The sequence below is a fragment of the Chrysemys picta genome, chromosome 2, assembly GCF_011386835.1.
Source record: "Chrysemys picta bellii isolate R12L10 chromosome 2, ASM1138683v2, whole genome shotgun sequence".
NCBI lineage: Eukaryota > Metazoa > Chordata > Testudines > Emydidae > Chrysemys > Chrysemys picta.
In genome coordinates this window covers 250,525,007-250,551,367 of record NC_088792.1, presented here as the reverse complement: position 1 = coordinate 250,551,367, position 26,361 = coordinate 250,525,007, and the positions used below count along the sequence as shown (strand labels likewise).

Sequence of the window (26,361 nt, the reverse complement as noted above, 5' to 3'; positions counted from 1 at the left end):
AGGATGGGGGGGGTTCCCACATGGATAAAGCGGGCACGACACGTGCCGGCAGGCAACTGCCATTGACTCCGGTGTCTTTCTCTCTCCTTAGACCTGCAATTCAATTGCTGTGACAGTTCCAAGCACCAGGCCAGGGGACGTGACCAAAGCCCTCAGTGATGCTCCCCAGCAAGTCATGTGCCTTGAAAAAACGCGTTGTATGCAGTCAGTGTAAGTGTCAGGGTGACAGAGAGCAAGTGTGAAAAATTGGGACTTTTTTGCGGGGGGAGGAATAGTTACATGTATAAGAGCCCCTAATATAGCGACATCTGGTCACCCTAACAGTGGCTGACTGATCCGTGTGCATGTTTACATTGTTGGGAATAGGAAATGTAGATGCTTGGCTGGATCAGACATGGGCCAGTTACACAATGCAGCCTCTACCATAGAAATACCCAGGTAAACCACTTCACTTTCTTTTGGGTGCTATTTAATTATAGCAATTTGTTCTAATAAAGATACTACAGTAAATTCTTGTAGAACAGTGGTGTGATGGAATACTCCTTTGTGTTCACACCCTGCATGCTATTGTAATAATCTTTGTACAAGGTATGTACTGTAAAGTGTCATTTGAAAACTCATAATTTGTCAGTCAGTAGTGTCCTGATAAAATGCGTGTGGCAACATTGTATGTGAGGTTATAAGATTTCCCTGTATGGGGGGAGCAGAAGTCAGCAAACAGGTCTATCCTAGACAAAGGGATGAGTGCTTGCCTTAATTTGCATTTAAGCAATAAATAGAGTCATAAAGCAGGAAGGGAAAACAAAGGAATCAAACAAGTGAGAAAGAAACCCAGAAGGGAATATACTTTCCCATAGGCACTTTGGCTCCTGGTTCTCACTTGGAAATGTTTTTCAAGGGGCGGACTGAAGGTATAAAAAGGAGGGACAAACACCCCCAAGGGATCCCTCTCTCTCCTCCAGCCCACCTTATTCTCAGCACCTGAGAAAACAAAAGGAAACAGCCATTGGACTCTGGGGGAGGGGTCCTAACCTGAAGAGTTTGGTCAGTAACTTTGCTGACTTTCATGTGCTAAGAAATCTTGCTTGAATCAAATATCATTTGTTAAGTTAGGCACCAGGAAGCATTTTCATCTTTATTTTTCTTGTAGCCAATTCTAACTGTTATACCTCATTACTTGTACTCAATTAAAATCTCTCTTTGTAATTAATAAACTTATTTTATGGTTTTATCTAATGCAGTGTGTTTAAAGTGTCTGGCATATTAAACTGGTATATTAGTCCCTTAAAGGAATAATGGACTTAATATATGTGTACTGTTCAGGAGAGGGCTGGAGAGTACAGGACATACAGTACTGGGGGAAGATCGTGAGAGTGACTGAGTAGCTGGCAGGCTGCAGTTACACATAGACAGTCTGCGTATGACTTGCATGGTGGAAGGTTGTTTGTGAGCAGCCCAGATGGGAGCTACTACAGCAAGGCATTGTAAGGCACCCAAGGTTGCATGGCAGAGGTAATGCAACCCCCCACTACTCTGGATTATGCCCTGATATGATAAATAGCTGTGTTCCTCTACATACTTAATTGATGCGGAATATTCCATAAAGGTGGAATACACACACAAGCTGATCCTTTACACACTGCAACAAGATTAAGTTTATTTAAGTTTTTATGATGATGCATTGAATTTCACAGGCATTTAAGTACTGACAAAAACAGATGATCAATGATACACTACCACAATTTATTTCAGTTTCTTAAAGGAAGCTGTAAGTAGCATTCAATCTTTCTGAGATACAGGAATATTTGTATTATTGTATTAAATAAGAATATATATATATATATATATATATATATATATATATGCCAGCTATCCCTATTTTGCAAGGCATGGCCTTGGTTTTAGAAAAAATATTTAGCGTTTCATGCTCAGAGAAAGAGATTTTCCAGAAGTTTTTATTGGTGCAGTATATTTTGCTGAAGTTCATAAATGCATTAATCTTCACAGTACTCAGCTGTTGTCAGGTATAATAGTACCATAATACTGCTGAACTTTGGCATGATAAAAAGCTGATTCAGAATCCAATTTTTGTGGTTTGAGTCCATTTCACCCTAATAATCTTATTTCTAAATTACAGTACTTTTATAATATATGCTGTATTTTGCACTTCTGTAGCAACCTTTATCCATGGATCCCAAAGTCCCTCCTCTATAGATGAGGGGTATTATTCTAATTTTGTAGACACAGAGAATAAATGAGAGCAAAGCAATATCATAGCAGGAATACAATTCAGAATTCCTGATTCCCATTCCTATTCCAACTAGATTACTAGTATTTGTTTTATAAGAGTGCTTAGAGGCCTTACATGAGAGTCCTATTGTATTACGGGCTGTGCATACATGTAAGTAAGAGATAGTTCCTCTTAGGATTTAAATCCACAGAACCAAGGAAATATTATTCAACCCATTTTACAGATTGCCAATTGAGACATTAAGTGATTTGTCCATGTTAACACAGGAAGTCTCAGGAAGAGCTAGAAATTGAACCCAGTTCTCCTGATTCCCAGTCCAGTTGTAGCCCACGCACTGAGTATATAGCCATGCACTGAGTATAGTTATATAGTAAGTAAATGATAAAGGGGTAAGGAACTGACAGCAGAAACACAAGAGACTTATAGGGCTAGATCTATAAGAATACCTTAAACAGTTAGCATGAGTATAATGCCTTATAGCCTGAATAGAAATAGTTGCTCAATAAGTTAGCATAAGTACGTAAAGTAACAGTGACCTTAGGTCACAAGATGGCATAAGACTTTGTTTATTGTTTTGTAATAATTACCAGTGTTGCAAATTGCTGGTAGGTAATCACAAGATGCTAGTTTATAACAGTTTGACAGGTTGAATCACAGAAAACACCTTGGGGCTGCCAACTGATGTGCCAAGACTACTTCTGCCCCTGCTTTCCTGCCTTGGCAGCTTAGGACTTCAGTGCCCTGCCTGGTTTGAGCCAGACCCGCTAGCCTGCTGCAAACCCAGACCCAGGTCTGAACCACGTCCCCTAACAGCTGTAGGCTTGACTGAAAGCAGCTTACAGAAGTGTTCTTAACACTCAGATGCCCAACTCCCAGTGGGGTCTAAACCCAAATAAATCCGTTTTACCCTGTATAACGCTTATACAGGGTAAACTCATAAATTGTTCGTCCTCTATAACACTGATAGAGAGATATGCACAGCTGTTTGCCCTCACCCCCTCAGGAATTAATACATACTCTGGGTTAATTAATAAGTAAAAAGTGATTGTATTAAATACAGAAAGTAGGATTTAAGTGATTCCAAGTAGTAACAGACAGAACAAAGTGAATTACCAAGTAAAGTGAAATAAAACACGCAAATCTAAATCTAATACAGTAAACTGAGTACAGATAAAACCTCACCAGTAAGCTTCCTTTTACAGACTAGTCTCCTTCTAGTCTGGGTCCAGCAATCACTCACACCCCCTGTGGTTATTGTCCTTTTGTTTCAGTTTCTTTCAGACATCCTTGGAGTGGAGAGGCTCTTTCTTTAACCAGCTCAAGACAAAATAGAGGGGTCTCCCACGGGCTTGAATAGGTTTTCTCTTGTGGGTGGAGACCCCCTCCTCTCTCCTATGCAAAGTTCAGCTCCAAGATGGAGTTTTGGAGTCACATGGGCAAGCCACATGTCCATGGATGACTCAGAACTACAGGTAGCAACCATTGTTCACATGCTACCTTGAACATCCTCAAGTAGACTTCTTATGTGGATTGGAGCATTCCAAGATCCATTGTTCCTTAAGTGCTTCTTGACTGGGCACTTAACTTTGCAAATTCCTTTCTAAAGAAGCTGACCAAATGCCTTACAAAGCTTACTTAGAAATCAAGCAAGTATACAGCCAATATTCATAACTTCAAGTACAAAAATGATATATATGTACAAATAGGATGAATAGATTCAGTAGACCATAACCTTTACAGAAATATGTTACATGGCACATATAGCATAAAACATATTCCAGTTATGTCATATTCCCATAAAGCATTATGGGATACATAGTCACACCCTCCTCCTGAGCTTACTGCCAGAGACTTGGACACTGTCCATGGCGGAGGCAGTACATGTAAAACCCCTGTTTGTCTTTGGCCACACTCCCATTCAGTACCTTTAAACCATATGATGTCATTCATAAGTGTTCTAGCAAGTTTTGGGGTTCCAGGTCCCCAGGTGCCTGAAAACAGGTTGGGGTGTAGTATTGCTAACAGTATGCAGACAGTAATATCTGTTAAAGTGTAGGTGTCTTGGCATTTAGCCATCAATGCCATGAGGCGGTGTGCCTCGGTTTCCCCTTCTACACAGCAGCATAGGCTTGTTATGCTTTTGCTGCTGTGCCAAGCTTCTAGTCTGTTTACAGGTAAAGGCTGAAAAGTGACATGCTTGTGGGACTGTCTTGTCACCATCCCTAGCATGTACAAAAGTTTTTTCCATAAATCAGGTATGTCCCACCTCTTTAAAGGGTTAACCACTAGTATTTATTTTTTTGTCTTGACCCATAGATGAATTAGCAACAGACAAATGATTAACAGCAAATCTATGGTGGACAGGCTTTGTTCACACGATTTAGCTTGTTTAGTGTCTACTGCATTTTCCCATTTCTTTGCGCCCCTGGTAGGCACTCTGATGCAGATTCTTCTAATTCAGGCATGTGTTTGAGTCTTTGGCCAGGAAAGGGTGTACTGCAACCATGCCTGCCCTCTGCCCCTCCCTCTGGAACTTCTCTGGGCTAGACCCCACACACTTGTGCAATCAGGCAAAGTTTTTCTTCCTCCTGCCTTGAAGAGAGTTTTATCTCTTACAAGCGTAGCAGGAACATCTTTCAATAGAGTGCTCTGGACCCCTTTGGACACCCCACTTTCTGTTCCCAACAGGTCAGCTGGATGGACCCCCACCCCTCCAGGAGATCTGATCCCCAGGTTTCCCTTAAAACCTGATCCACAGGAGAGGGGTCTGGCATTTTAAATGCAGACTTTTCACCCTCCTCTTGGGAAAGTTCCTCCCTACAAAAGATGGGCAGACCCCCCCTCACCTTCCGTCTGGGCTTCCCTCTCTGGGCTTCCCTCTGGGTCAGACACTCCTGTGTCCCGTAAAAGGGAAGGTGACCCTGATCCAGCTATGGCAGACCCTTCACTGGCCAGCAAAATTCCACCCTTTTCACTCCGGTTGGGCTTGCTTCCAGCTACAGAGAACTTGGAGTCTGTTCCCACCGCAGTGGTCACCAGGACCCCAACTTCCACCTTTGGGACACACGCCTCTGTGCACCCCAGGGCAGGCCCTACCCCCTGCTGACCTCCCCCGGGGAGTGATTACAGGACAGGAGCTGGCTTCATCCAGCCCCTCCCTCTGGAACTTGCCTTGAGCCCAGGGGCCACAGGAACTGGCTACAACCAGCCCTGCCCCCAAAGCTGCTTTCTTTACTGCTACAGAGGAATCCAAGAGCCACCCTCCTATTTCCCCAGCAGTCCATGTGACTTCACCCCCCCCCCCCCCCAGGGCTTTTAGCACAAGATTCCTTCTCACTGCTAACCAACCTTGGGACAGATTCTGCCACATTAAAGAAATCATTCCCCAGTAGAAACAGTGCAAAATTGTGTGCCACCGTTGCAACAGTCAGCTCAGCCTGCAGACCCTCAGTCTGCATGTGTACTTTGGCTAAAGATGCAAGGACTTTGTAAGCTCCCACCAGCTCTAATTCTGCCATTTTCCCTGGCAACAAATCCTACTCCTGGATCAGGTCCCTCCTGACCACAGAAATCTCAGCACCCGTATCTCTTAGGCCAAGAAGCACTTTTCCATTCAATTTAACTGCATGCATATGCTCCCTGCTTAGTTGTGTGGAAGCAAGCTTTACAAATCCTGTGTGGAAAGATGCAGCAGCTGGGCTCTGAGAAGTAGCAGTTTCATGTGTTACTTGCTGCTTGTTCCCACTCAGCAAGGGACACTTATTCCTCAGGTGCTCAGTGGACTTACAATGATAGCACCTCTTGGGCTCCTCTGCTTGCAGAGGAAATTTGGGACGAGTAACAGGGGAATGGGGAGGTGAACGCCCAGCCTCCTCTTTCCCCGGGGTAAAATGGTGATTCTGCTTTCCCCCAACTCTGTACCCCTCTGCCAGTGGTTTATGTTTAATTGCAGCTTGTGCTTCCTCATAAGAGCCTGCATACCCAGCTAATTCACCCACTGAATTCACCTTTTTGTCCCACAAATACTGTTTTACATCATCTCTGCACATATTCAGGAACTGTTCCTGAATCACACATTTCTTCCAAGCTTGTAATGCCTTTCCCCCTCAACCACTTATCTACCAAATCTCTCATTTCATTTACATAAGCCACATTACTCAAACCAGATCCCCTCTTCAGACTCCTGAATTTAACCCTGTAGGTTTCAGGTGTGACCTGAAACTGTTTCAAAACCAGTTCCTTAAATTTACCATAGTTTGAAGCATCATCAATAGGCATCTTATTGAATATGTCCAGAGCTCTGCCAGTCAATTTTGCTATCAATGTGGTCATCTTTTGGTCTTCAGGGATCGCATGGAGGGTGCACAGTATCTCAAAGGTGATGAAATATTCAGCAATATCGCTGGATTCATCATACTGTGAACATAGTCGCTCCCATTTGTGGATTTTTGGGGGAAGTGGAGCCAGCAGGAGGAGGGTTTTGTCTCTTTAACTCCATAACAGCCAGTTCATGCTTCTGGGCCTCCCTAGCTCTCTTGTGGGCAGCTTCCTCTGCCTCCACCCTTGCTGTTTCTGCCTCCATAGCTCTCTTGTGGGCAGCCTCCTCCCTCTCCATCAGTCTTTTATGTTCATTTTCTTTCTCTTTTGCTTCCAGTCTAGCCAGCTCTAGTTTGTTAGCTGCTTCACTGGTAGTCATTTTCCTGCTTTCTTGTGCTGGGCCACACCCCCTCTACAGTTCACTGAAACTGGGGTGCACTCAGCTCAGGGGCTTCTTAGTTAACAGAGATTTTCCCAGTGCCCAGTGTTCAGCCTTTCTGGGCAATTTGCAACTTGTATAGTTCTAGCTTCTTCTGATCTTCAGTCTTATTTATTTTGCTTCCTTTTCTGTCCATACTTCCCTTACCCGAAATAAGCAAACAGAAAACAACAAACCAGTAACCACTTTATCTGTTCTCCCGCCACCACACTTAAAACTCACTTAAAATCACTACCAGTAACTCAAAGCAATCAGCTATGCACAGATCCTGCCGACTACGCCACTGTGATGGGCTGAATCACAGAAACCTCTTTGGGGATGCCAACTGATGTGCCAAGACTACTTCTGCCCCTGCTTTCCTGCCCTGGCAACTTAGGACTTCAGTGCCCTTCCTGGTTTGAGCCAGAGCCGCTAGCCTGCTGCAAACCCAGACCCATCTTAACCACGTCTCCTAACAACTGTAAGCTTGACTGAAAGCAGCTTACAGAAGTGTTCTTATCTTTAACACTCAGATGCCCAACTCCCAGTGGGGTCTAAACCCAAATAAATCCGTTTTACCCTCTATAACACTTATACAGGATAAACTCATAAATTGTTCACCCTCTATAACACTGATGGAGAGATATGCACAGCTGTTTGCCCCCCCCCTCCCCCAGGTATTAATACATACTCTGGGTTAATTAATAAGTAAAAAGTGATTGTATTAAATACAGAAAGTGGGATTTAAGTGATTCCAAGTAGTAACAGACAGAACAAAGTGAATTACCAAGTAAAGTGAAATAAAACACGCAAATCTAAATCTAATACAGTAATACAACTGAGTACAGCTAAAACCTCACCAGTAAGCTTCCTTTTACAGACTAGTCTCCTTCTAGTCTGGGTCCAGCAATCACTCACACTCCCTGTGGTTATTGTCCTTTTGTTTCAGTTTCTTTCAGATATCCTTGGAGTGGAGAGGCTCTTTCTTTAGCCAGCTCAAGACAAAATAGAGGGGTCTCCCACGGGCTTGAATAGGTTTTCTCTTGTGGGTGGAGACCCCCTCCTCTCTCCTATGCAAAGTCCAGCTCCAAGATGGAGTTTTGGAGTCACATGGGCAAGCCACATGTCCATGCATGACTCAGAACTACAGGTAGCAACCATTGTTCACATGCTACCTTGAACATCCTCAAGTAGACTTCTTATGTGGATTGGAGCATTCCAAGATCCATTGTTCCTTAAGTGCTTCTTGACTGGGCACTTAACTTTGCAAATTCCTTTCTAAAGAAGCTGACCAAATGCCTTACAAACTTACTTAGAAATCAAGCAAGTATACAGCCAATATTCATAACTTCAAGTACAAAAATGATATATGTGTACAAATAGGATGAATAATTTCAGTAGACCATAACCTTTACAGAGATATGTTACATGGCACATGTAGCATAAAACATAATCCCGTTATGTCATATTCTCATAAAGCATTATGGGATACATCGTCACAAACAGCTTGGGATATTTTTAGTTACGGACCACAAGAATGCCATGGTAACTAATTGATATATGTGCTAATAAGTTTGAGGTAGAAAGATTAATAACTTATGGGAGAAGGGCACAGAACTACAAATAAGGAGAAGGGGCTGAAACACCTATTGATTATGATTAGTCACAGTGGCATTAGCATAACATGTTATAAAAGCTGTATCCCAGTCTGGGAAGCTGTCAGGATGACAACCGTTGTTGATGGTGAGGGAGAAGATGATAACTAACTAACAAACACTTCAGGTTGTTGTGCAAGGAGTGGTGTAAGTATACGGATGCTCATCTCATTCTGTGTTCTCTCTACCTGCCTTGCTGTGCTGGAGTGTTTGTGACTTTGCTGTGTTAATATAACTATTATAAATATAGTGTGATTTCCCAAGTGTGAGTGTTGCAACAGTGCACATTGGGGCTCCTAACTGAACAGTAATTCTGATAATACTGGGCTTGGTCTTGGGACAAGAATCTACCAAATTTCAGAGTGTTAACTAGGGAAACTAAATAGTAATCTGATCAATATATAATCAATAGATTAGACAAAACAATGCTATAGCTCTCTCTAGACCATGGTTCTGCCCCAGATTTTCTGTTGCCTTTCTCCATACCTGAAAAAACCTTAAGAAATACTATAATATTTTACTGTAATGATTACAGATCTCATCTTATAAAAGTATTACCATTGTATTGGTACCATTGTATTGGTGCCATCATTGCAGAATACTGAATTAGTTTTAAATAAAGGTCTGCAAAATGTTACAGTAATTTGAGGTAGTTCACAGGTAGGTTCTAATCAGCCTGCCCCATTTATTTTATTCATATGTGGGCATACAAATAATTACAGGTAATCTCAGGATTTCTCATTTGATCCTATGGTTTCCTACTCAGACATGAATGACTTTAAAATGAGTGAGATAAGGCAAATCTGTGAGTTAAATACTTTCAATGTTTCTTCCATTTTGTACAACAGTTACTCACTGACAGACTACTAGAGTGAAAATAGATCTTCAATTATAGTAAAATATTGTAAAACAGAAACATGGGGTTCAATGGATCAGGATTTTCCAAATCCTAATTTTTAAATCTATGAATGTTTATTCTCTCATGCTACCCTTCCACCCGTCCCGCAACTCAGAGTATAGAGGAGGCTGAAATTGTCTTTTTACTGTACTAACTCACACACAGACTAAAGTTAGCCTCCTAGTATAGGACCTTTGTATTCACACCCCAACTTTACATTTCTAAACTTTCATGTGAGAGAAAGATTAAAACTTATTCACTCAGAGCTGTATCATGCCATAGAGAGGATAATGAACATAGCTTTATATTATGCATTTTTAGCCTGACCCTAAAATACTTTCTTTATTGATATCAATCTTGTCAGGGAACCAAATTCTACAATTTACAACACGCATATCAAACTGAAAGGTACCTAGGTATTTCCAGATACAAATTGCCTTGGGCTACATCTTTACTGCATATATCTGTACGGGGTAGGGGCTTTCAAATAAAAAGCAAACTTGGCACAGAGAACTGCTATCTACCTTTAATTTCTGCTTGTACATTCACTATGGTCAACTTCTTTAAATATGGTTCTCCATAAATAATTAGGGACTTTTACATGATCTCTGCCTTTTTAGCCTGTCCTAGTTCAGCATTCTTGGCACCAATTGTCTTACTATGAATAAATATTTATTTGCATATGCAAATATGACTTTTTCAAGAAATGGACCTAAAAATATATATTTCAGTAATGTGAGCCTTTCCTATTGATCCACATGCCAAACACAAACAAGTGAGAGTCAAAACGAAAATCTAGTTTCTCTGCCTTGCATTATTTTTTGTAGCTAATTTGTCTTAAATTTCTATCTCAGCTGTATATGAAAGGAAAAAAAACTAACTGAATTCCTCTACATGCTCAGTGATCTCCACCAAAGGGCTTTAATTTGAAAATCCTATTTACAACAAACAATAAAAAGTATACTGGGAAGGAAAACTTAAAGGTGAATTCCATACTTCATCTAAGCATGCTTCATTAAAACATGTCTTCCCATTCAAAGCGTTTGACAGGAAATGTCAACCTTGTTTCAGGAGACATTAAGATTCAGAGGCGCCGACTTCCTGGTTTCCCTAGGGGTGCTTGACCCCCCACTCCACCCCTTCCCCCAAGCCTCTCCAGCCCTGCCTCTTTCCACCCCCACTCCACCCCCTCTCTGCCTCTTTCCGCCCCACTCTGCCCCCTTTCCCAAGCGTGCCTCACCTTCACTCTGCTTCTTCCTGCCCCCACTCCTTCCCCTCCTCCCAGCGCCTCTTGCACACCACTGAACAGCTGATCACCAGCAGGCGGGAGATGGTGGGGGGGAGGGGGAAGAACTGATTGGTAGGGCTGCCAGTGGGTGCTGAGCACCCACTGTTTTTTTCCTGTGGGTGCTCTGGCCCCGGAGCACCCACACAGTCAGTGCCTATGTTAAGGTTCATATTGCAGCCCTAATTTTTTTAGTATTTTTCAAGGATCTTGCTGATTCTTTCCATTTGGCTGTTTGACTGCAGATAGTAGGCAGAGGACAGGTGCACATGGACTTCTAATAAACACAGGGCCTTGTGCCAGAAATGGGCAGTCCCTGGTGATATGATCTGGGATGCCATGAAGATGGAATACATTGTTTATCCAGCGCTGGGTGGCTTCGTCTACAGAGGGTAAACTTATGCAGGGAATAAAGTGAGCTATCTTAGAAAGGAAACTGTTACTCACCTTGTGCAGTAACTGAGGTTTTTCGAGATGTGTGTCCCTGTGGGTGCTCCATTTCAGGTGTTGATGCGTCCCAGCGCCGTCAATCTGAGATTGATGGTAGCAGTGTCCGCAGTAGATGCAGTTACGGTAGATGGTGCCGCATCTAACGTGCACATGACCCAAGCCCTTCAGTTCCTTCTCTACCGCAGAGTCCTTACTGCAAACTCCAAAGTAGAGGGGAGGAGGGTGGGTAGAGGAGCATCCACAGGGACACACATCTCAAAGAACCTCAGTTACTGCTCAAGGTGAGTAACTTTCTCTTCTTCTTCTTCTAGTGCAGTCCTTGTGAAAGCTCCACTTCAGCTGATTGTAGAACAGTGCTCCTCGGAAGGCAGGAGGGACTTCAGGTTCATTTGAATTGTAGAGGTAAGTACGATTAGGCCAACTATGGCATCAGCCATGGAGTCTTGAGTGATTGCATAGTGCTCAGTAAATGTGTGGACAAAGGCCCAAGTGGCCACTCCACAAAGCTCTAATATCGGAGCATTGTTTAGGAAAGCTATCGAGGTTGAAACTGATCATGTAGAATGCTCTGATGTGCGCAGGAGGGTCCATGTTCCAAATACGATAGCAAGTTTGGATGCATGTGGCGATCCGTTTAGACAGTCTCTGAGTGGATATTGTGCATCCTTTCAAATGCTCAGTAGTTGAAATGAAAAGTCTAGGAGGTTTCCAGAAAGGTTTGGTCCTTTCCAAGTAAAATGCTAACGCCCGCCTGAGGTCCAATGTATGCAAGGCCATCTCTGTTGGAGTCCCGTGGGGCTTGGGATAGAACATAGGAAGATGGATTGGTTGGTTCATATGGAAGAATCATGTTACCTTTGGTAGAAATTTTGGGTGGGACGTAGCATGATCTTGTCTTTGAAGAATATTGTGTAGGGAGGATCGGCCACATGGACTCTCTCACTCACCCATCTGGTGGAAGTAATAGTGACCAAAAAGGCCACTTTCATGGATAAGTGTAGGAGGAAACAGGTGGCTAGAGGTTCAAATTGTGGTCTGGTGATGCATTTCAATACCAGATTGAGGTCATATGCCAGAATAGGTTGGTGAACATCAAGGTAAATGTGCCGAAGGCCCACGAGGAAGCATTTAGTAATGGGGTGTGCGAAGATCGAGGTCCCATCAATCTCATGATGGAATGCTGTAATGGCTGCGAGATGGACTTTGATTGAACACGTTGCTAAACTGGAGCATTTCAGCTCCAGTAGGAAATCCAACACTAGTGGCAATGGTGTAGTGGAGGCTGTCACGTGTTTTTCTTGACACCAGGAGGAGAATCTCTTCCATTTTTGAAGGTAAGTATTATGTGTGGTCACTTTTTTGCTGTTCAGTAATATGTGTTTAACTTGTTCCGAGCAGGCTAGCTCCATGCAGTAGCCATGCTTGAAGGTGGAATTTCTCCGGATTGGGGTGAAGAGTGCGATCGTTGTACTGAGACAGCAAGTCTAGACGCGAAGGAGAACTCAAGGGGCGCATATCACCATGCACATTAAGTAAGGGTACCATACTTGTCTGGGCCACATCAGAACTATGAGGATGACCCTGGCCTTGTCTATTCGTATCTTGTGAATCACGTGTGATATCAGAGGGATCGATGAGAATGCATACATGAGTTGTGCATCCCATGTGATGAGGAAGGCATCCCCCAGTGACCATGGTCCCATCCCTGATTTCAAGCAGAACATTGCATATTTGTGGTTTGTTGGGGATGCGAACAAATCGATGAGGCGAGTGTCCCACTGGTGGAATATGGATTGCAGGACTCCCCAGTTCATTTCACATTTGTGGTCTTGAGAGAAGTACCTACTTAGTGTGTCCGCCGTTGCGTTCTGACAACCGGGAAGGTAGGAGGCTGAAATGTTTATGTTGTGCTGTATGCACCAGTTCCACAGTTTCATGGCTTTGGTGCATAGCGAGTGTGATCGAGCGCCTCCTTGGCGATTGATGTAAAACATGCAGGCAATGTTGTCGGTCATTATATGACTTGATTCATTCTGTATGTGAGGTAGGAAATGTTTGCAGGCATTGCAGCCCACGCGTAGCTCTAGTAGATTGATGTGTAACTGAGTCTCCACAAGAGACTATTTGCCTTAAACCATGTGCTGATGCATGTGGGCACCCCAGCCTAGCAGCGAGGCTTTTGTTGTGATTACTATTGATGGGGGTTCCTATTGTAACGGGATGCCCATGCACACATTTTCTGGTCTTGTCCACCAGCATAGAGAATCCAAGACACAGTGTGGTACTGTCAATCGTTTGTGTAGGCTGTGCTTGCTGGGTATGTATACTGAGCTCAACCAGCCCTGTATGCAGCACATATGTAGTCTTGCATGTTGTACCATGAATGTTGTGGCTGCCATGTGTCCTAATAGTTGCAGGACAGTATGAGCTGGTACTTAAGGGCTGATTCTTACCTCTGAGATAAGGTTTGTCAGCATTGTGAATCTGTTCAGGGGCAGGGATGCCTTGGCTTCTATGGCATCAAGATGTACCCAGATGAAGTCCAGTTGTTGGACAGGGATTAGAGTGGATTTTCATTCGTTTATCTGTAGCCCTAGATCCCTGAATAGTGTGATTGTTGTCTAGACTATGTCACATGCTTCTTGTTCGGTTGGGCCTTTGAGAAGGCAATCGTCCAAGTACAGGAAGATCATTATTCCTTGTTTGCATAGCTGTGCTGCTACTACTGCTTAGGTTTTGGAGAAAACTCTTGGTATAGTGGACAGGCCGAATGGTAGTACTCTGTACTGGAAGTGTTCATGTCCTACTGTGAACCGCAGAATTTCCTGTGAGCGGGGTTTATGGTAATATGAATATAAGCATCTTGGAAGTCGAGGGCTGAAAACCAGTCCCCCTTTTGCAGTGCTGGACATATCATGCCCAGTGTGACCATCTTGAACTTTTGAGTGCGTATGAACTTGTTGAGCTTCCTGAGATCCAAATAGGTCTCCATCCTGCATTCTTCTTCTGGGTCACAGAGTAGTGGGAGTAGAGCCCCTCCCCTTGTATTGCAAAGGTACATGTTCCACGGCCCCCAGTTGTAGAAGATGATCGATTTCTTGTCGTAACAGGTGCTTGTGAGAAGGGTAGGGTAGATGGTCGGGCGCTAAAAGGGATGGTATATCCCAATCGTTCAATCTCTAACACCCATTAGTCTGTGGTTATTGATGCCAGATACGGTAGAAAGGGCAAAGGTGATGACCAAAGCATGAGGATGAATTGGATATAAGCACTGCCTGGTGAGGGAGGTCGTTCAGACCCTCGACCAAAACTTCAAAATTGTGGCTTGGGCAGAGCCGATTGAGAAGATGACGGTTGAGATTGAGGTGCTCTCCGTCACTGAAAACATTGGCATTGTCTTTGGTGCTCGTATGGTTGTTGCTGGTTAGAAGAGGAATCTCGGACCTCTGATAAGGTTGGTACTGCCTTCTCTTTGCAGGTGGGGTGTAGATCCATAGAATATGAAGAGTGGCTCGAGAGTCTTTTATCGAATGGAGCACCTCGTCCATCTTATTCGAGAACAGCTTTTCTTGGTCAAGAGGTAAGTCTTCAACCTTGGTTTGGAATTCTTTAGGAATGCCTGAGGATTGCAACCAGGATGCCCGGTGCATCACAACGGCCATGGTGTCCTTGACGTCCAGAGATGCTTACAGGGCTGTTTTAGCAATGAGTTGACTCTTGTTTACAATGGGCTGAAATTGTGATTGTTTCTCCTTGGGAAGCTCCGCAGTGAACAAGCTAAGTTTCCCATAATTATCATAATTGTATTTAGCCAGCAAGGCTGAATAGTTGGTGACTTGGAATTGTAATGTCGCCAAGGAGTAGACTTTGAGTCCGAAGAGGTTGAGCCTCGTGTTCCTTATCTTGTGGGGTTGACCTAAACTGTTGTTGTTTACAGCGTTGATTAGCGGCGTTGACCACAAAGGAGTTGGGAAATGGGTGTGAGAAGAGGAAGTCCACTCCATTGGCGGGGACATAGTATTTCCTATCCACCCTTTTGCATGTCAGCGGAATTGAGTCTGGCATCTGCCAGACTGTCTTTGCTGGTTCCAAAATCACATTGTTGATGGGCAGAGCGATTTTGGACTTAGATTAAGGTTGTAGAATTTGTACCAGTTTGTGCTGGTTTATCTGCACTTCTTCCAATGGGATTTCCTGGCTTTGGGCAATCTTCTTAAACAATTCCTGGAACTGCTTGAAGTCATCCACTGAGGTAGGTGGCGGTGACATGATCTCCTCATCCAGGGAGAAGGAAGAATTGTGTGCAGGAGATGTAGCTTCCTGATCTGTGCCCATCTCAGTGTCATCCCCGACATTCTGAGCTTCTGTCATCTGCGGGGTGGGGGAAGTGGGGTGAGATCTCAGCTCACCTCTGTGAGCCATGGGTGGCCTGGAGTGAGGGCACTGGTAAGTTGCCCAGGGTTCCCAATGAGCCCATTGCATTGGGAAGGCCATCAGTGGGTACATCCATGGCAGTCCGTACCAGGGGTGAGCCATCTGGTTATAAGGGTGTTTGGACCCCATATGGATCCAGGGTGGTCTTTGATCTTTTGGTGATGAGTGGTTTGGTGAGAAGGTGCATGGCACCTGCATATCATCATCCTTGTCTTTGCTGGACGAATGTAAAACAGCATGAAGAGTATGGGAATCACCGCTATAACGTTCGGGAGAGCCCTCAGTACTGAGTAAGGGGAACTGCGGTGCTGAATAGATAGCCAAGTCACTCTGATGCGGCAGATTCTGTGGTGTTTCAGTTGTTGGTACTGTTGGTGCCGATGGGGGAGCCCTTGTTGGTGCTAGTGCCAATGCTGTCAGATGTTGTGGCAGTTTAGGCAGCATGGTCAGTACCGATTTGACTTTCTCTACCAGTGCCAACTGAGATGTCGGTGCTGGGGGCGGAGGCATGGTGCCTGAGGAGACGCTCGGTACCAAGTCCCTCACAGGTGAGGTTGGTGCCATGGAGGAGATATGTGCCTCAACTCCATCTCCTTCACTCAGGACTTGGCGGTGCCGGAGGTACCTGGAGCGTCGTAGGTGCTTACCCAAGCATGTGTTGGCACTGGAGGGTAGCGACCTGGCAGGAGGCCACCATTGTTTCTGCAGTGCTGTCTGTGGAGATGTGTGCCCTCTTCCTCGGTCTTTTAGAGGAAGGCATGTCTCCTTTCCCTGAGGGGGGTACCTGGAGAGGTGGTCCGTTGGTTGGTCTCTGGTTGGAGAGACTTCTCCATTAGGATCATTTTTAGTCGGAAATCTCAGTCATGCCGGGCTCTTGCCTTCAGGCTGCTACAGTGGGCACATTTCTGTGGTATATGCGCTTTACTGAGGCAGCAGATGCACAATGAGTGCCCGTCAGAAACGGGCATTGCTTCATAGCAGGAACCACACTGCTTAATGCCTGGGGAGCCAGGCATCTTTAACGGTTAACCGACCCCACTGTGGGGAAACTACAGGGTGGGAAAACCAGGACTAAAAACTAAGACTAAAAGAACTTTCTAACTGATTAACTAACTATTTAAACTGCTATTTCTAAAGGTATGTGAAGAGTGGTAAACACTGTTGCAGCGCTCTGTCTTCAGCTGAGGATGGTTGAGAAGGAACTGGAGAGCTCGGGTTGTGCACGTTAGATGCAGCACCAACGGCACCACAAGACACCTACTGCGCACACACGGCCCGTGTGGACACTGCTACCATAAATCTCTGATTGATCGCACCAGGATGCGCTGACACCTGAAATGGAGTACCCACAGGGACAGCACTCGAAGAAAAAAGCTATCTTTTCATGGTTTCATGACCACCCACTGTCATGATAGTCATTAAGCCACTGGATTCTGGTAGTTCCACCATAAAGTCCAAGGAAATGGCTTACTAGGGCCAAAGTGGGGTGGCCAGAGGTAGGCGGTGATCACAGAGTTTCTGACAAAGGATCTTGGTGCAGGCACACACCTCACAGGAAGCTACAAAGATTTTTATCATGGGGCACATTCAGGGCCATGAGAAGAAATGGTAAATTAATCATTGGGATTTATATCACCCTAAGTGTCCTGCCAAGGTGGAATCATGGCACAGTTAGAGAACTGCCACCCTTGCAGCTCCAGGAGAATGTGGTCCCTCACAAATGTGATCCCCTCTTGTGTGTCATGCAGTTCTTGGTTGACAATGGCTAACTCATCGGATGAAATTCTGGAAACAGAGGCAGAGTGAATGAGTGCAAGCATGTCCTGGGGGTGAGTTGCGTTAAGAAAATTATGGGATTTGAAAATGTGGGCTGGTTCCAGACTGGGGCCTTGTGGGTCTCGGCCATATCTTCAGGACAAGGCATCCTCCTTGCTGTTCCTGGTTCCAGGCTGGTAGGAGTTGAACTCGGAGAAGACTAAGGCCCATCGGAGCTGTTGTTGGTTCAGAACCTTGCCCTGCACAGTACTCCAGGTTCTTGTGGTCAGTAAACACTTGGGCTGGATGTTGGGCCCCTTCCAAGTAGTGTTGCCACTCTTGAAAAGGCAGTCTTAATTGCCAGAAGCTCCTTGTCCAGGATCTCACTGTTTCACTGTGCAGGTTTAAGCTTCCTTGTGTAATAGGCAATGGGCTGCAGTATTTGCTAGGGCCCCTGATCACCATACTACAGGCATCAGCTTCCACAACAAAAGCTTGTGCCATGTCGATGCGGGCCAGTGCTGGAGAGGTGGTAAATGCAAGCTTCAAATGCTCAAATGTGTGCTGGGCCTTGGGCAACTAATGGAACTTGGATTTTTTTCAGAGTAGAGCAGTGAGGGCCTTGGCTTGTTTTGAAAAAAATTCAAAATGAACCTCCAGTGGAAGTTTGCAAAGCCTAAAAAACATTGCAGGGGGCTGCCCAGTTGTGGACAGCCTGCACCTTACGCGGGTCCATCTTGATTCCCTCTGGGGACAGGATGAAACCCAGGAACTCGGCTGAGGTCTGATCAAATGCACACTTCTTTAGTTTAGCACAGAGACCATGTTGTCATAGTCTCTCCAGAACTGTGCAGACATGAGTGATGTGTTGGTTCAGATAGTCTGAGAATATCCATGTATTATCTAAGCACATTACCACAAACTTGTCCAGTAGGTCTCATAGCACATTGTTAATTAAATGTTGGAACATTGCTGAAGCATTAGTCAGTCTAAATGGAATAACTAAATATTCAAAGTGGTCATAGTGGGTCTGAAAGGCATTTGTCACCTTCTCGAATATGGATGAGATTATAAATTCCCCGGAGGTCCAGTTTCATGAATATGTGGGCAACCCCCATGTGGTTCAATAACTCAGAGACTATGGGTAGTGGGTAACAGATTCAGATTGGTATCTGATTTAGGGCTTGGTAATTGGCACATAGGCAGAGACTCCCATCTTTTTTTACAAAAGGGTTTGAGGTGCCAGCTGGTGAAGTTGATTTGCAGCAGAAATCCTGAGCCAGGTTCTCTTGGAGATATTGCAGTGCTGCCAGTTCAGGTTCCGACATTGCATATATCCATCCAAATGGTATCTTCACCCCTGGCTGAAGTTCTATGGGGCAGTTATAGTCCCAATATGAGGGGAGGTTTTCTGCATTCTTCATCTCAAAGATGTCAGTATAGTCACAGTACCTGGGGAGAAGTTCCATAGTTCCCCCAGTAGGTGATTCAGTGCAGGCAATTATCCCTACTTCTTGGATCTGGATGCAATGCTCCTGGGTCCCTGGCCATGCTGTCAGAAGAATTCTGATGGGAACTGCTTTGATCAGTGAATGAGGGGGTCATGAAGGGTCAGTTGGGAGATACCAAGGATGAGAGGAAAATGTGGGGAATGGATCGCACTGAATTGTATTATTTCTCCGTGCCCCTCAATAATGGCCTCCAGAGGGACAGGCTCCTCTATAGCTGGACCTGAAGACAGTGGGGAGCCATTAGTACTTTTGAACATGTTGGGCATGACCTTGAGTAGCAGGGGAATTTGTTGTCGAAGGGGAATCTGTCGGGGTACCCCAGAATGTGCAGCTGGATAGGAATCTGCAAATGAGAAGCCCGGGGATGGTGCTTGGGATGCTTCTCAGTGATGACTAGGGTACAGGGAAGTTCTCTTCTCCTAAGGCCCATGCCAGTTTTCCCCACCGTGCCTGCAAGCTCTTCGGCATTTGTATTGGGCAGGCCAAGATGACATAGCCAGGTTCACCATAGTAGAAATACAAGTGACACTGACAGGACCATTCCTTTTCTTCAGTTGTGAATTGTTGATGAGCCAGATCAGCTTGCATAGGTTCAGCAGACAATACAGAAGCTGGGATAATGGTAAGCGGGTAGGGAGGCTGCAGGCATAATCCTTTCTCCTCCCTCATTCCCACAGCTGATTATGTGTGTGGATTGTAAGGTCCACAAAGGTGGCTAGACCTGTAGGCATCTCTGTGAGGGACAGTTCCTCTTTGATTTCTTCCTATAAGCTCCATCAGAACTGGTACAGCTGGCCTGTAGTCAGGAGATCTGCGTTCTATTCCCAGCTTTGCCACTGATGTGCTGTGTGACCTTGCCCAAGTCACTTCATGCCTCTATGCCTTGGTTCCCTACCACTTTTTTTCAGTCTTCTTTGTTCAGTGTGTAAACTCTGCAGAGCACTGCTGCCTCTTCGGGTATGTCTACACGGCAATGTAAACCCCAGCTCAAGCCTAACTCCCCTTGTGTCCACACACCAATTGTGTTAATCTAGGGCTTGAACCTAGGGTCTCAGGTCCCTGCAGGGCTGGAGGGTCCGAGCCCATGTTAAGGGTCCAAGCCTATTGCTTGTCTGTGTGAATGCCGTCCCACCTTGACTCGGGTCCCAGAAGTCCTCCATATGTATCCCAGAGTTCCTTGGGGCAACTTCCATAGTCCTCTATATGCCAACAATCTGTTGTGCAGTCTATTGTACTCCATTGCAAATAGAAGTGTGCAGTGTCAGGATGGCACATAGGAGCCAGTCCCAAAACCTGTCTGTAGCCTCCTGTAGCAGTGGCTCTGGCTCCAGCTCCTCCTCACTGCTGCAAAGAGCTTGCCCAGAGCTGGGAGAAAAGCTGACAGGTGGGAGGCAGCTCCCAGCTGCCAGGATGTTGGGAGTCATCTTTCCCCTGGCTGTGCTGAGCCAGAAACTCTGCCTTTCCCTGCAAGGCAGCTGGTTGGGCTTGCTCTGCTCTCTGTCCCTTGCTCCCAGGCATGGGTGGCGGGTATCACAGGCCCGAGGAGGCTAAGCCTCCCCAAACAGCCCTGCGTGGCCTCGCCCACACTCCACCCCAAGACCCCCTCTTGCTTGCTGCTTCTCCCTTGGCCCCAGGCAGGCTGCTCCTCTTCCTGGAAACAGGCTGGGGCTAGGATGGGCCAGGCTGGGGCCAGAACTTGGGTTGGCTGGGGCCACCCAGTGCTGGGGGGCCCCTAGGCACTGGGGGCCACAGCGCCCAGCACTCTGGGACTGGGGGCGCTAGAGCTGCCTGGCACTCCGGGGCTGGAGCTGCGGCTCTGGGGGAGGAGGTGCTGGCCCGGGGCTCCGGTGGGGGAGGGTGCAGGGCCTCAGGCAGAAGGGGTGAGGCTGGGGGCTAGCCTCCCTGAACGCGCAGTGCACATACCGACCATGCTCCCTGGCCCCGACCCACTTTCCTGGGGTGCACATGCAGAGGCGCCTGGTCAGTGTGCACTGTCAGGGGGGTGAGTGGGAACTAGCTCCAAAACTTCTCCACAGCCTCCTAGGGATCCCTTATCCCTGCTTCCCAGGGTGCAGCAGGGGCTGGGATAAAGGATGCCCTGGGGGGTGCTGGAGCACACTGCACCCCAAGCCCCAGGGATGCACTTCACCACTCTGCAGCCAGCAGCAGCCAGGCTGGGGTGTGAGTTTGTGTTTTTCCTCTGAAACCTACATTTTATGTCAAACTTCCAAACAGACAAAAATAAATAAAAACCCAACCAAACAAAAACCCTTTCATTGAACAGCCCATTTTAAAAATTAAGAATTGCAAAGTTTCATTGTAATAGTTTAATAGCCCTGGAGACTGATGTCCTAATTATCCTCACAACAGATGCACATGGGCATTTACCTGCCAATGTGACTCAGCCTAGAGGTGGAGAGCCCAATTCTCCCATTAGGTGGTAGTTTAGTATAAAGCCTTCTCAAACTGCTGTCATTTTACTGAGACAGTCACCAAAGAGCTAATTATGCAGTTTATGCACTCGTGCTTCTTATGGGCATCCCATCAACAGCACCACCACAGCTAGGAACAGGGTGGCAGTAGTTTTCCCATACTGCAATGTATGCATAGAGTTAGAGTGTAGACACTGTGGGATACAGTTACTTTGACTCGGGTCTGTGCACTGCAGCATGGATGCCAGAGCCTTAGGTTTGAGCACAGATCAAAAAGTTCTTAACCTAGGGTTAAAATGGAGTGTAGATGCTCAAACCCATGGATCCAGGACATAGGTCAGCTGACTTGAGTTCCACTAACCCTTGGCTTATATTGCCGTGTAGGCATGCTCTTAGTATGTGCCTTTCCTGCGCCGAGCACAATAGCCCCCTGATCTCAGAGTTCTAGATCCTACTGGAATACTGTACATAAAACAAAGTCCTCCCACCACTGGAATTTCTAATATAAACATGTAAAGATATGATACAAGAGGGAGGGGGAGAGAGGTAATACAGCAATAGATGTTAATTACAAAACATCTAGTTAATCCTAGCAAAATCCTTGTACTACTTCGTCATAAGCTCGTAATAGTAAGCTAGACTGATAGTGATAACAGCATCTGCTAGCAACTAAACACTCAGTTCCAGCTCTGTAGATGGAACCCAGACCAGGGCTAATAATAGCTGTATTTTCCTTTAGGGCTAAATCATGGAGTTAGCACAACCCCTGAGGAAGGGGCAGCATGTAGTTGCCTTGTCACAATAGCAGACTAGCTACTGGGACTTGCAGGGGGAGTCCCTGGTTTCCTCTTGCTTCCAGGGCTGGCAGGGTAAGGAAATAAGCTGTGGCAGCCCTTTACCCGGCCCAGCTTTCTTCCTCCACCATGCTGGCTCAGCTGGCCTGGCTTCTCAGAGCTATGCCTCCCATATGGTACCTGCCTGTCGTGGGGGAAGTATCAGCCACACCAGTCCTGTAGCCTGGAATGCAGGTAGCAATTTATGGCTCTGCAAGGGTGTGTACACTACAGGTCATGGTTTCTCCCTCACTGAGCACTTGAGCTACATCTCTTATGGGTTCTTTACGTAGTTTGTAATGAAACAAGGCAGTAATGTCTGATGTTAATAGCATATGAAACTAACGATCAAGTTTGCTTAGTCTTTAAAATCCTTTATGGCATATCAGGAAAAGCAGACAAGAATACAAGGTCACAAGCAGTAAGTGACGGAGCTTCCAGCTCTGACGCAAGAGAAGATTGAAGTCTTCATTTTGTATCTTCATATTCTCTTCCTCCCCTCCTCTGAAGAGATTGATTGGGCCACTAATGCTCTTCTGAGTACAGAAATAGAAGAAGCTCTTGGCTTCTGTCCACCATAGGCCAAATTCACCTCTAATGCTTCCTTCTACGATCCCTTGTGCCAGAAGAAAGATTGATGATTGAAATAAAATGTCTAATTTTTCATCCCTCACATTTTAAAATCTACAGCAAGCTGCGCTAATAAATTCTGTTATAATTCTACTGAAATCACATTTTATTTGGCAACTCTTAACCAAGTCCATTATAAACATTACTTCCATAATGTATCATAATGTATAACTTGGTAACGCATGCATTGCTTTAATTAACAATAGGTTTTGACTCTTGGGATGGATCATATAGAAAATATGTTACTTCATTTCCACCATAAAACATTTTATAAGCAGAGATCACACATCAAAGTTTTGGATATGCTATTTCTGCGTGAAATCCTGAAGGAAGTTGGATAATATTCCTAAATAAAACCATATTGGTCACACCCTGAGCTCTTGAGATGTGACTCTGGCAAGACCAGGTTGGTGTTATGGTTTCTTGTAGCCAGCGTTCAAGTAGACGGTGTCCAGGAGGGTAATGTGCTTTACACAGCAGCTCAGGAAGGGCCATTCCATACAAAGGGGCAGCACGGAAGGAAGCAGAGGGACTGCTTTGAGAGAAGCACATCAGCAGGAAGTCAAGGCTGACATGAGCAGACTACAGAGGGAGTAAGTAACAAATGTGTGAGAGCAGGGAGGAACAATTCTATAGGGATTTTAGGGCAATTACAAGAAGCTTGAATTTGAGACAGTGGAGGAGGGAGAGTTATCAGAGCAATTCAAAGTGAGAGTAGGTGGCAAGAAAGGAAATCTTAGGGTATGTCTACACTACGAAATTAGGTCGAATTTATAGAAGTCGTTTTTTTAGAAATAGTTTTTATACAGTCAATTGTGTGCGTCCCCCACAAAATGCTCTAAGTGCATTAAGTCAGTGGACCGCGTCCACAGTATTGAGGCTAGCATTGACTTCCGGAGCATTGCACTGTGGGTAGCTATCCAACAGTTCCCGCAGTCTCCGCTGCCCATTGGAATTCTGGGTTGAGATCCCAATGCCTGATGGGGCAAAAACAGTGTCACAGGTGATTCTGGATACATGTCGTCAGGCCCCCCCTCTGTGAAAGCAACGGCAAACAATGGCTTTGCACCTTTTTTCAGCCCAGATGCCATAGCACTGGGATCACGGAGCCCGCTCAGATCACCGCAGCAATTATGAGCACTTTAAACACCACGCACATTATCCTGGAGTATATGCAGAACCAGAACCTGCCAAAGCAAAACTAGGCAGGGAGGCAACGGCAGCGCAGTGACGAGAGTGATGAGGACATAGGCTTCTCACAAAGTACGGGCTCCGGCAATGTGCACATCATGGTGTTAATGGGGCAGGTTCATGCCGTGGAATGCCAATTCTGGGCCTGGGAAAGCAGCACAGACTGGTGGGACCGCATAGTGTTGCAGGTGTGGGACGATTCCCAGTGGCTGCAAAATGTTCGCATGCGTAAGGGCACTTTCATGGAACTTTGTGACTCGCTTTCCCCTGCCCTGAAGCAGCAGAATACCAAGATGAGAGCAGCCCTCACAGTTGAGAAGCGCGTGGCGATAACCCTGTGGAAGCTTGCAACGCCAGACAGCTACCGGTCAGTCAGGCATCAATTTGGAGTGGGCAAATCTACTGTGGGGGCTGCTGTGATCCAAGTAGCCAATGCAATCAAAGAGCTGCTGCTATCAAGGGTAGTGACTCTCAGAAATGTGCAGGTCATAGTGGATGGCTTTGCTGAAATGGGATTCCCTAACTGTGGTGGGGCAATAGACAGAACCCATATCCCTATCTTGACACCAGAACACCAAGCCAGGGAGTACATAAACTGAAAGGGGTACTTTTCAATGCTGCTGCAAGCACTGGTGGATCACAAGGGACATTTCACCAACATTAACGTAGGATGGCCGGGAAAGGTACATGAAGCTTGCATCTTCAGGAACTCTGGTCTGTTTCAAAAGCTGCAGGAAGGGACTTTCTTCCCAGACCAGAAAATAACTGTTAGGGATGTTGAAATGCCTATAGTTATCCTTGGGGACCCAGCCTACCCCTTAATGCCATGGCTCATGAAGCCATACACAGGCAGCCTGGACAGTAGTCAGGAGCTGTTCAACTATAGCCTGAGCAAGTGCAGAATGGTGGTAGAATGCATTTGGAGGTTTAAAAGCGTTACACGTCCCTAGCACGTAGGCAGCATGGGTGGGTACCAGGTACCAGACTTCCCTTTCTCCTGATTAAACTGGCCTACAGTAGAATCAGCATCCATAACCTAAAAGACAGGCTACGTGGCTCCCACAGCCACAGATAGTCTTCAACTAATATTGGACGTAGAAACAAGGCTTTGTTTCTAGGACAGTGAAACAACAGCCATCTCTGGTGGCAAAAGGAAGAAGGAACCAGTTTGAAGAGCACAGGAAAATACAAATGAGCCATCAGCAGTTTCTCCACTCCACCCAGAGGCTGGAGCATTGACTATGTTGCAATGGCCCCCGTTTGAAAAATTTTTGGAGGGAGGGAGGGGGAGAAGAAAAGAAGAAATGGGTCTCAGCAGGCTTCCATCTACCAATGCACATCTCACCGCAAGTGTTGCTTGTTACATTCCAGCCTACCAAGATGTGTTTCACTTGGCCTCTCTATTTTTATGGCATGTAGCCAGATGCAGATCCATGCCAGACCTTAGGCTCTCACCACTTTCTTGCAAGCAGTGGTAGCAGAAGTAGGCAAGGGATGGAGGGAGGGCAGGGAAATTAGGAATGGCTTTGCCCAGCAGTCCTGATTTAGCGCTCTCCCCCAGCTACCACAGACCAAACCCTCCTCCCTGGACTGGTGGCCCTGAGAAACTTAACACAAATCTAAAGAAATGGACTATCCTGATGGTGTATAATTCCAGGATGCGTCATTGTCCGTGCAAGCAAGTTATACTTGCTGGGGAACCTATAATGAATTTTGGACAAATTGACAATGTTTCTTTAAACACCCTTCAAGGAATTCAAAGGTTTTCACAAAATCTAAAACTGTTTTCGTTAGTGTAATTTCAATGAAAACTGTTTAGACTTTAACATTTACTGGTAATGTCTACAACACACTAGAAAAGGTAAAACTTCTGTTTTCACTATCCACTCTGAGTAAAGTGTATAAAGTAAATGACAAATGATGAAAAGTAAAGTTGTTTTTAAAAAATGTTACATTTTAGTACTCTCGGGTATTAAAGAAAGCTTTAAAAATATGCTTTAATTGGAGAGTTCCTTTAAATGCAATCAATTAAATACAATAGTGTGGTTGAGATTTTAACTTCCTTTATTGAAATAAATTCAGTAAAATTATTCAGGGTGCAATTTCAAAATCTGCTTCACATATTTTGATGATTGCACATTGTGCAAGACTATTTAAGAAAAACTCTTACTTAGGCCTGCGGTTTGTGTTTATTAAGTCAAACAAACAAAGTGGACAGTTAGAAGACAAGTTTATTAAATATTCAGCTTCCTTCCACTGTCATCACTTCCATTAAAGGCTGAGAAAGCTTTGAAACTACAT

At 45.3% G+C, this 26,361-nt stretch overlaps 2 long non-coding RNA genes across 2 annotated transcripts; both read left to right on the top strand.

Annotated features, from left to right (window-relative positions):
• Positions 1 to 70: 70 nt before the first annotated feature.
• On the top strand, positions 71 to 12,808 carry LOC135981047 (uncharacterized). Its single transcript, XR_010598022.1, has 3 exons — positions 71 to 210; positions 11,586 to 11,676; positions 12,673 to 12,808. It is a non-coding gene; the product is annotated as an uncharacterized LOC135981047 (long non-coding RNA).
• A 1,942-nt stretch (positions 12,809 to 14,750) lies between these two features.
• On the top strand, positions 14,751 to 18,440 carry LOC135981048 (uncharacterized). The gene is made up of 2 exons (XR_010598023.1): positions 14,751 to 14,854; positions 16,846 to 18,440. It is a non-coding gene; the product is annotated as an uncharacterized LOC135981048 (long non-coding RNA).
• Positions 18,441 to 26,361: the final 7,921 nt, after the last annotated feature.